Source organism: Macadamia integrifolia, unplaced genomic scaffold (assembly GCF_013358625.1).
Source record: "Macadamia integrifolia cultivar HAES 741 unplaced genomic scaffold, SCU_Mint_v3 scaffold837, whole genome shotgun sequence".
NCBI classification, from domain to species: domain Eukaryota; kingdom Viridiplantae; phylum Streptophyta; class Magnoliopsida; order Proteales; family Proteaceae; genus Macadamia; species Macadamia integrifolia.
The window spans coordinates 83846-91985 of NW_024870554.1; the positions used below are offsets into that span (position 1 = coordinate 83846).

Sequence of the window (8140 nt, forward strand, 5' to 3'; positions counted from 1 at the left end):
TTGTGTGAACTTTTGGTACCCCCAACATACGAATACATCATAGCAAAATTTTCAAGTTTTGTGTTCTCTTAAATTTTTGTTTGAAGTCTTTTATGGTTTTCCCCAACCCCTTGTCTAAATTTGGGTTTCTAAGAACTTAGTCTTGCAAGCTGTGTGTGATTAGAGCATCGCGCTCTGATACAACCGTTGTCATGCCCCTTTCACATAGAACCAGACCGGTGACCGGGTTCCCTCCGGGTAACCCAAAACCACCAGGATCATCTGATACAGTAACCACAGCACAACAAACCACAAGTAATCAATGGAATATAATAATGTAATACAACGGAAGTCTTGTCATAAATGATCACCAGTAATTTCCCATATACTCTTAATACTCAAATCGTTATACATAAAGTATTTACATGTGGGCCCGTAGGCATAATATTTACACAAGAAATAGCAATTTAACTATCGAAAGCACAAAAAGGGAAATATACCAAAAGAATCAAAAGAGTACAGTAAATAGGATCTGTCACTGTTGCCCAGCAACACAACCCTTATACGGGCAGCCTTCATCGTGTTCGAGTTCTTCAGGGACCCACCAATCCCCCACTGGGGTTTCTTCAGTGGGACCCGGCGCGGGTTCCTCTACAGAGTATCCTGCAAAATCATCTAAAAGGGTGTACACAAAGGGTGAGCTCACTAACTCAGTAAATGGAAAGAAAGACGCACACAAACAAATACATTTCAAATGATACTATATGCATGAGATTCAATTTAATCCTAGTCCACCTAAATAAATCATTATAGGTCATAGGTAACATGCTACTCACAACCACAATGCATGTAAGGCCCCAGTTTGAGACTCGTTCTCCATCCCACGATACTCCCATAGGGTTATTGAAAAAGGCCCACCATGAGCACTCGAAAAAGTAAATCGTGGCCGAACTACAGTAGAAATATAAATCGTGGCCTAACCACAGCATAAAAGTAAATCGTGGCCGAACCACAACAGAAATTAAAAGCAATACGATTGGCCCTCTGAATATATCACCAAGGTTTCCAACTGTCCTAATGATCAGTCAGGCGTACTTCTAACCACCACGGCGGTCCGCAACAGACGTTTTCCCCAGTGATAACCCAACACGTAAACCCCTGTTGGGAAGGGTCGTAGCATGAGGGAATATGAAATTCTAACCACATGCTCCTACATGAGATAGGACAACTGCATAGTACTTCCATGTCCTATTCCACGATGTACCAATGCATTTGTTTCCAAGCCGACTACGGTATCTAATCTAGAAATCCCACACATGTTTGGCAAACCGGCATCATAAAATCTCATGATAAATCCATTCTCAAGATTTTAACATATAACAATGCATATAGAAATTAAGATACAACATATTCAGTTCTAAATGCATCATTCATTGTAAACCATATGCATGAGAATGGCAATCAGAATGTCAATATAGTCTATGAATGCAAGATGCCAAAAACACTCCAAAAATTAAGAATCAAAGTCCTCTCCCCACTTACCCATTCTTGTGGAAGAATCAGCACTCGTGGTACAGGTAAGCTCCGGAGTGAGAAGATGAGTTTTTTGAAACCTATCATAGATAAAGGGTTTAGAAATGCATCCAAATCGGGACTATAAACGACGTAGGATATAGACATGACGCGTATAATAGCGTGAAGAAGGTTGTCGACGAGTTTGAGTTCAATCGGAGCTCATTTGAGCTACAAGTGGGTAGGAGAACCCACCTGTGTAGTATGCCTAAACCGGCGGGTTAGGAACCCGTCGGTCTTACCCGGCGGTAGAACCAGAGGTGCAAGAATGACTGGTAGGTCACACTGGCAGGCCAAGCACCCGCCGGTCTTACCTGCCGGTACAACCTGAGATGGCAGGTGTGACTAGTAGGTCACACTGGCGGGTCAAGCACTCGCTGGTTCTCTCGGATTTTGCTGTTTTCCTTCTCTCTTCTATTCCAACTCTTGGAACCCCAATAGGGTGATTCCCACATCATTTCCCCCACATTCTAAGTTTCATCTACTTGATTGTACCATGGATCTAAGATAACAATAAGATTTGGGGGAAGAAATCATACGTTTATTTAGAAAAACCCTAAATCTTGGAATCCTCTTCCCAAACTCAAATGCCACTTCAATAATCACCAAATCTTTGTTTCTCTTCTCAAATACTTCAAGGAAATCACACAATGGCTTCATTATCCTCTAGATTCAAACATATACAAAGAGGGTTTCATCAAATCTCAAGGTTCATAGTGTTACTTACCTCAAAATGAAGATCTCAAGTCACCGGATACTATTCTGACGACGGAAAGGCGAGGTGTGGCTTCGGAATCCAAGGGGTGAGCCTCTTTCCCCTTCTCTCCTTCTTCCTCTTTTCTCCCTCTTCTTTACTCCTCTCATCCACTTTGCTAAAAACCATAAATGAGGGAGAGAGTTATAAAGGCTATTTATTCCCTAGTGTTATAAATAACTTCTAAGGTCCGTTTGGTTTTGTCCATTTATGGACCGAATCGCATTAAACCGTGTTCTCGGGTGAGGTAGCCGACATCATCTGGCATACAAGACCTCATTACGACGAGGAGGGCGAGACACACGTGCTCATCTAAGCCGGGCATACTGAGGTCCACAATACCCCAACATGTGGGTCACACTGATGGGTCTCGCACCTGCCAGTGACACCCACTAATTGGCCAAACAAGCCAATCTAACTGTATTTTGGAGGAAAAATGGAGTCATAACATGTACTTCACTCTCGTTACGTGTTGTGGATCAAGTTCTTATCATTCAAATATGATAACGTACATTTCCTACTCTTACATGGCTTTGTGATATGTGCAAGGGCATGGCTTAGGCGTGCGGATCATCTCGGGTACTGGCTCAATCTCATCCAGCCACCCCGCATTCGACGTCACCCTTGCTGTCATGTACCACAAGGCACTGGCATCAACCAGTTCCGGTTCAGACCCTACAAGACCAAACCGAATCAACCGATCAATAAACCGGGTTTAAAGAGCAGGGCTCTACATTTATGACGTAGATTCCCACCATGGGCTTGAATACCACAGGAGGAAGAAGCCATCAAACCAGCCTTTGGGCTGAGTTCGAACCACTCCTATGCTGGCCTAGCATAGGTAACCCTTTATTTTCTTTGTTTTGGTAGTTGTTTACACTTGTTAGAAAGTCCCTCGTAGCTGCTATTTTGTTTCTTAATTGGAAGATAGAGGTAGTTTCTATTTCGCATTAGTTTCTAATTTGAGTTAAGCTTCTAATTTTTGTAATTTCAGGACTCTATATATAGAGAGGTTGCTGTAGACACAAAACAGGGTTGGATTAATGAAGTTTGCTTCAGCTATTGCTTGCTCCCTCTCCTGAGAAAGTAAGACAAACAGGTGGGATAGCTGTGGGTGAGATACCTAGGCTGAGATAGGCATTCCCACACACATCTATCTTGCTTAATATCGTCTTTTCTTTTCTTTTCTGATTTCTGTTATTACTTGCTGTGAGAGGAGTGTTTAAGAGATTATCTAAACTTATTTGAAGACTTAACAAGGATCGAAACCTGTGAAGATTGGTTCGCAGCTCAAAGTCAATTGCAGCCTTTTAGGGTTTCAAAATTCAAATCGGCAGAGCCTTTTCTTCTCTTCTGTCCAGCAGATATGAAATCCCTTTGGAGGGTTCAAAGGTCATCTCAAAGGGACAACTCAACGAAGGTTTCAGCCCCTTCTGCCCAGTCAAAACTGAACCGCAAGGTTTCTCCCTGTGCTGGCTGAAACCCAGATTTGTCTGGGATGTTTTTGTTGCTGTTGAGATCTGTTTCTGAGTTGTTCCTGCTGCTGTGAGTGATTTTTTTTCTGAGTTGTTCCTAGATACTTCTGGACAGGTTTGGTCACTCTTAACTTCTCTGCTGAGGTTATTTTTCTCTGGTTCCATTTTCTAGTTTCTGTAAAGACCGGTTTGAGTGTTCAGAATTGCTTTGGTTTGGACTGTTCACATATTGGGAGTTTGTTTGATGCAGATATAGCTGCACTTACCTAGTTGGACCAGCATGACCGGCTGTGGAAGCCAAGGGCCAAGAAGAAAGGGTCCAGCCCAGAGTTTTGGTCCAACAAGGGTTGAAAATGAAATTAGTAGTTACTTAGTATTTTATTTCATGTTTTTTACTTTCCACACTTGAACGTTGGAGTAGGATTTATTTCCTTGCTTTGGTTTCCTTTTTATTGGTTGCTCCCTAGTTTAGGCTAGTTTCCATTTCAATTAAGTTTCTAATTTCATGCTCCTATTTTCCTATATATAGGCTGTAACCGATGGAAGACTTAGAGTGATTTTGATTATTAAATGAAGATGTTGAGTTTGTGCACTAGTGAGTGTGTGATTCCCCTCCTTCCCCCTCTCTACCCTGATTTCCCCTTTCTTCCCTAAGGTTCTTCATCAACTTGGTATCAAAGCCGAAGGAAGGATCCTTGGTTGTCTCCCTATTCCACTTTCTTTATTAACCAACCTCTGTCTTACCGTCTCCCTCCTCCCACTGCTTGCTACCAAACAACAGAAGAAAATCCAAAAAAAAAAAAATATCCCTGTTGCAAAACAGAGAAGGTAGAACCCTCCCTGCTAGGGTCTAGTAACCAAAAAAATAAAAAATAAAATAAAAATCTCTGTTGCAAATCAGAGAAGGTGGAACCCATCCCTGCTAGGGTTCAAGTAACAAAAAGAAAAAAAGAAAAAGACAGAAGAAGAAGAGGAGAAGAGAGAAACTGAAAATAAAAGAAAGAGAAGACGAGAAGAAGATAGAAGTATAGAACAGAATCATCAGAAGAAGAAGAAGGGAGAGAGGCAGAACCGTACCTGGTTTCTGGTACGAAATCCTCCCTTGATCGACGACCTTCTGTTACACCTCATCTTCAAGTCGACCTCCCTGGAACTCCATCTCAGCTCTCGCATCTTCCAAGTTCCGTTGCATCTGCTGGAGAACCTGCTGAGTTCCATCGCTGGTGGCTCCATTGTAAGGAAGAACTATCTTCTCTTCTCGGTAATCCCAACCCCACCCCAAGACCTTTTCTTTCTTTAGTTTTCTTAATTTTCAATTTTGCCCCTCTCCTTATATTTTAATTCCTTTATCCCTATTTTTATTTGATTCCAGTTCTGCCCTTCCCATATATTTGCTTTGTGTTTCTAAATTGATTGCCTTCTAATTACCATTGTGCCCTCCACTTAAATATCTTCATTTAATTACCATTCTATCATTCTCCTTTAAGCCTCCATTTATTTACTATTTTGCCATTACTATTTGAGTGTTATTTTGTTAATCATCACCATGATAGCCAATAATGACGTTGTTCAACAGCTGAACTCTTATAAAGGAGAAACTGATACAAAAATTGATGCTCTCACTACCATTATCACGTCCCTTAAGACATGATGGAATCTATGCAAGTTTCTATGGAATCCATGCAAGTTTCTATTGATCGTTTGGTGGCAGCAGATAAAGGAAAGAGTCTCATTCAATATGGGGATTCTTCCAACACCACTCCACAGGATCCGCAGTATCACTACCACCACCGCCACCACATCATACACTGCCACCACCACCTCCACCACCATATGGAACTGATAGATATACTGATGGAGGAGAAAGAGCAGCATAATTGGATGTCTATGATTTTTATGGAGACAACAATCCAGAACTGTACCTTGACTGGATTAACAGGTTGGAGACATTCTTCATATGGTATGGGTTGACTTTGGCCTGAAAGATCCTAGTTGTAGAGGCCAAACTGAAAGGCACGGCCCGAGTCTGGTGGATCAAGCAACAACAGAACCGAATCCAAGGCATTGGTTTAGTCCCTACTTCGGCTGAAATGCATGAAGTCATGAACCGGAGATTCTTACCTTTTGATTACAAGCAACGCATCCATCCCAGATTTGCACAGTTGAGACGAGAATTTGACCGTTGAAGAGTATGTTGTTAGATTTTATTATTTGGCCACTCATTCTAATTTTGAGTGGGATGAAAAAGTATTGGTGGCACAATTCCGCAATGGTTTGCACCCTCAACTGTGTGTTGCCCTTGCGTCTAGTCGACTACCTACAATGGAAGATGTTGTACAAGTAGCTTATCAGGTTGAGGAAAGTTTGAAACACCCATACAATCGAAGGCCATTTATAGATGCTTTTCCTAGAGTTCCTAGTTCTATTCTGCAACAATCATCTCCACAGGAAAAGTCAATCAACAGACCACAGGCTAGTACTTCATCTATGGCATCTTCACGACCTAACCGACCATATTCTCCACCTAGTCGTGATTCAGACATGTCATCTTCTTGGCTTAATCATCCATACTCCTCACCTCAGCGTGGTTATGATAGGAATTTAGTATTTCCAAAGGAGGCTATTCAATGTTTCCAATGCAAGGGGTACGGGCATAGAGCTAATCAATGTCCCAACCGATTGATAGCATACATCGATAAGGACAATTTTACCCTATGCACCAGAAGAGCAACCGAAAACAGGTACAGTACATCTGGAGGCTGAATGTGATCGTGAGCCTAATGAGATCAATGATGGTGACAGTGATGGCGAGGCTCAACTGTTCTATGTGATTCATCATCTTTTGACTACATAGAAGATTCCCGAGGAGGACGATTGGCACTGTAAAAGTATCTTTCAGACCAGGATGTAATGCAATGACAGTTTATGTAATATGGTGATTAACCTCGGCAGTTGTACCAATGTTGTTGCTGAAAATGTTGTTCGCAAGTTGGGTCTGAAAACTGAGCCTCATCCGAATCCCTACAAGGTTGGGTGGGTGATGGAGACATCAAGGTGTACATACGCAAGAAGAAGAAGAAACAATCATCTTTGTGGCTAGAAGAATAGAAGGAAGTAGAAGAAAGAAGAAGGAAGAAGGAAGGAAGAAGGGAGGAATCGACTAGCCTTACCCAATGCTCGTTGATTCCCTCTCTCTTTCCTATCGCCCAAGATTTTGTGGGCCCCATTTGATTTGTTGTTTTAGTAGGTTTATTTCCCAGTATCTTATTTATTTAGGTTATTGAGTTAAGTAGGAAACTAAATAACACTCCCATTTGTTTTTTTTAGGAAACTTCTTTATTTCTAAGATTATGTTCCTAGATTAGCCTTTTCCTTTTTTTAGTAATTATCCTATTATTTATGTAAGGCCATTGGCCATAATGAAAGAAATTATTGAATGAAGAAAAACCATCGTCTCTCTCTCTCTCACGATTCTCCCTCTCTCTTTTCTCACTCTCGTCCTCTCTCTTTCTAGACTCTCTTTTCTCGGCTTTCATCTCTCTCTTTTGTTGTTTCTGTTCTCTCTGTTGCTGCTGCACTATTGCAGCCATTGTTCACAGTAACTGGAGATCACCTCCATCGAATAGACCCCACCTGGGTTGCTGCTGAGTTCCTCATCAACAAGCTGGGCTGCTGCTGAGCACTACATCATCAAGCTAAACCTTCTTTCTTGTCAAATAAGGTGGACTGCACCTCTGTTTTGGAGGACTTCAGCTTCTCCATTTCTCCTCAAATCGGGACAGCAAGAAGGTAAGTAAAACCCCCCCTATTCCACATCCATTGACTGCCTATTATCCCCATTATCTCCCTCACTAAAACCTGAAATTAATCTTTGTTTTTCAAGCCATCTATTTTCTGTTATCCTAAAAAAAAAAATCCCTACTGTTTTACCTTATTAGTTGACTGATTTTAGAGAACTGCGCGGGTTGCTTATTATGCTTAGTGTTTTAATTGATTTGTGCTAAACCTAACACATATTTGCTGCCATATTCCCTTCCCCATACCCCCATTTGACGCTTGGGTAGTTTAAGTGTTTTTTCATGCTTAGATTATTATTGACCGATGCTGCCCTGTTAATTAGTCTATTATCTTGCACGTTAAATCTGTACTTTGCTGAACAACTTTGAACCCAACCCAATTCAAGACCTATTGAGTATTCCTTACTCTAGTGGATTGACCCCTTGTGGGAAACCTAGTTGTCTAGGTACCCTCCCTACATCATCTTGGTATCAGAGCATGGTTTTGTCTAAGTTTAGGGTAATTAGGTACTACTGCCCCTTGTTCACATGTCTTACCTTTTGAGGTCTAGTCTCCGTCACCA

At 41.5% G+C, this 8140-nt stretch overlaps 1 protein-coding gene across 5 annotated transcripts in view; it reads right to left on the reverse strand.

The window, feature by feature from the left end:
• Positions 1-5039, reverse strand: part of LOC122070156 — a 30875-nt gene extending 25836 nt beyond the window's left edge. For 4 of the 5 annotated variants that reach the window (XR_006137679.1, XM_042634270.1, XM_042634273.1 and 1 more), the window contains exon 1: positions 4858-5039. The gene's annotated coding sequence lies outside the window, so the exon portion shown is untranslated. Of the gene's footprint in view, positions 1-479; positions 655-4857 lie in introns of all 5 variants that reach the window. The other variant, XR_006137680.1, reaches the window with a different exon arrangement.
• Between the last annotated feature and the right edge of the window lie 3101 nt (positions 5040-8140).